The following is a 3613-nucleotide window of genomic DNA, read 5'->3' on the forward strand; positions in this document are numbered from 1 at the left end:
TGGAGACTGGAGGTGCAGCGAATGAGTAGCTTCTTATCTCGCAGATAGAAATTTGATATTCCTTCATCCATACAGGACTAAGAAGTCTTGCTGTCCTACACATCATATGATCCAGTTTTAATTTCCCTCACAGCAAGCCTGGCATCTCTACACTGGCTGCAGATGAGAGCTCAAAACATGTTCTGTCATATCTTCAAATATTAATAGCAGACCCCTTGTTGGGCAGTTACCAGACAGCAAGAGGCTCCGTGCTGAGTGGCCTTCGTAAAGAGTCCAGAGGTTCTTCTGCATCGGCCAGTACAAATGGAAGTATAAGTATGAGAATATAAATAAAGACGGACAACACTTCTCCACTTGCTCCCATTGTACAAAAATGAAACTGAAAATTAATCCAGATATGGGTACCGCCATCTTCATCGCTTGGAGCCAGAGTCTGCACTGTAGTACGGTAGTGTGGAGCCGTAGTGTCGAGGTCCCTCGGTACACATGCTGAACCAATCGGGAGTCAGTCGCAGGTATAATTCATCCAGTTTTTATAACATCCAATCACTTATTAAAAACTAAATTTACGAGGAAACACTTGAACACTTGGTCATACATTAGTGTAATAAGAACTACCTACAATGACAAAAACTATCTTTGAGGAAAAAAGTATTTGATCTGTACTTTGACTTTTTTTGTCTGGTCCATGTCCCATCAGATAACATGGAGGAGGCGGGTTTGTGTCCTATACTGCAGCCATCCACGAGGGGGCGATGAAGATGTTTGGCTTCACTCATGGGGAGCCAACATGTCGTCCATCTTTAAATACAGTCTGTGGTTTCACTACCCAGGAGCAGGAGTGATATTACCAGAGGTTGTTGGTGCAACTTGCTTTAATAATCTTAATGTTCACCATCGGCTTGGATAGACAGACGAAATCCACGTGATATCCTGGTCATTATATCCAAATCCTCAACAGAGCAAATGTTCTGAAAGAAACAGTTTACAGAGTTTGGAACAGTGATAACCTTCTGATCACTGACACATCATTGCGACAACTTTGTCACCAGGCCGAAATGCTAAAACAAGAAATAGGGAAAAGCTACAAGGGATTTCTTTCCCTCTGAACCTCTGTGGTTGTGTTTGCAAGCAGCTGTTTGAAGCAACGCACTTGAATGCTGGAGCCCTTACACCTTCATTTCATTGTAAAACCAGTGGCTCGTTTTCTTACCTCTATATCAGGAGAGGGAACTTACAATCATGGAAATGACACTCCAATCCGCCAAGCTCTTGGGAAAACCACTCAGCACCCAGCGATTTGTAAAAAATTTGGCTTCAAGGTGAGCGACAGAGAAAATAACAAGAGTGGGACTGAGACCAAACCTATAATTACCTATTCAAATAGAAAAAAGTCTGTCGAAATGCACAACATGTCTATAACACCTGAGTCGAAACAAAACAAATGAGAAAAATAGCACAAAAAAGAGAGAATTGTGCCCAACGAAACAAATCAACCTCTTCTCTGCATGAATCGATATAAAATTAAACACAAATAGCAACAAAAAGCTGCTTGCTGGCAGGTTTTCAGATGGGAGCTGGTGGAAACTGGTGGAAGTGTTATTTCCCCGTATATGTCATCCAGAAAAAAACACCTGTGCCATAATTCAAACCAACCAATTACACTGGGTCACCAGGAGACACACGATCACCACTGTGGTAAACTGAAGGCTGACGGAAACAGAGAGGGATCCACACACACACACACACACATGAATCTGCCTCTTAAAAACCTCTGACGTATGATTACTTAGTTTAACTTTAACTGCAGAATGACTGGAAATGGATTTGTGGAAATACAAGTGGTTGTGTGTTCTTGGTTTTGGCCTCCAAATCTCCCATCATTATATTTTAGAATTTGGTCAATCAGAATAAACTGTATTGCATATTTTTCTCCTCTCGCTCCAATGGTAATTTGCAAGATGATACTGCAACGCTGCCATTTTGACCTAGTGGTTAGTGCGTCGTGCTCCTACACCGAGGACACAGGTCCGCATCCCGGCCAGAGCTGAAAAATCACAACGACAGAGAGAGAAACACACTTTCTCCAGCCAGGTGCCCCGAGACGAGGCCACGCCCCCACTTCACCTGCAACCACACAACTCTCAGAAAGGTTATTCCAGGTCACAGCTTGAGCCGTGACAGGCCAATGCTAAATTTATCTTAAAAAATATCTGCAGTTTGAGTAGAACAGGAAAATGAACACGTGATTCGTCTCATCTGAGCCACATCTTTCAAATGACATACTATTGATTAATGAAGCTCCACGGTATGAACATCAGATCGTCCTACTGTCCAGTATTAGCCCCCTTATTTGTATCTTTAGGCAATTTGAACCTATCAAGAATGCAATCACACGTAGTTCAGAACAAAGAAAACCAACTGTATCTGCAGCGGAACAGGAAGATGCTGTACGTGCACACAGAGAATTTAATGTGTTGGTTTCTTCTCCTCTCAGCCACAGACCGGCAATGCAGGACTGCATCTGAAGCTTTATTGAGGCAACGCTAATCCACGAGCTGCAGGACTCCGCCAGTCCGCCAGCCTGGAAAATAATTACATTTTAAATGGCTGTGCAAACAACAGCCACCACATTAGCGTGTTAATACAGGCCAATCACTTCTCCTGAAGAAAAAAAAATCCAAATAACAAGAGGAAACACTGCCTTCACTCTGTCCCCCACGGACTGATGAATGCACGGTCGTCCTCCGTGCCCCGGGTGACCATTTATAACACTTGATTATTTATTTATTTCCCCTCAATCTGCATAATCATTTTGGCTATAGGTCATATGCGAACAAGATGGGGGAGCAGAGAATAGCATGTATTATTCATTATTATGCAGGATACAGTGGTACCAGAGGTTTATAAGATGTGTGTGCACGTTTTACAAAAATTCATCCCTTTCTTTATCGCACAAAAGCTTCTCGGACCAGGAATACCTGGGGCAGCAGATAGTGCACAAAGTGTGTAATGAGGAAAATGTAAAAAAGATGAGGTAACCCAGATACATGGACGTCTGTGCCCTGTTTCCTTCCTCAGTCCCGTGTAAACAAGCACGTTTGACTTCGTGTGGAAATCTTCTCCGGGACAGACGGAATTATTTGGCTAATGATAATAGATGAATTGTGTCAACGTTAAACTTTAAAGTCAAAAGACACGAGTCCTGTGGTAAATCACGGCGGGAGTTTAGTGTGTCGTAAACAAGGTGTTGCCCAGTGTTAGGAGAGTGTGTCGATGAAAACAAGAACAGGACCTGGATGAGGCAAACCGTCATGACAGACATCAAGAAAAGACATGGGGTCAACTGTGCTGTTAATTTTGCAGTTGTCCTGACTCATCCTGCTAATCAGAGGGTGTGTGTGTGTGTGTGTGCGTGTGTGTGTGTGTGTGTGTGTGTGTCTCTGTGTGTGTGTGTGTGTGTGTGTGTGTGTGTGTCTCTGTGTGTGTGTGTGTGTGTGTGTGTGTGTGTGTGCATGTGTGTGTGTGTGTGTGTGTGTGTGTGTGCGTGTGTGTGTGCGTGTGTGTGTGTGTGTGTGTGTGTGTGTGTGTGTGTGTGTGTGTGTGTGTGTGC

Source organism: Scophthalmus maximus, chromosome 1 (assembly GCF_022379125.1).
Source record: "Scophthalmus maximus strain ysfricsl-2021 chromosome 1, ASM2237912v1, whole genome shotgun sequence".
Lineage (NCBI taxonomy): Eukaryota > Metazoa > Chordata > Actinopteri > Pleuronectiformes > Scophthalmidae > Scophthalmus > Scophthalmus maximus.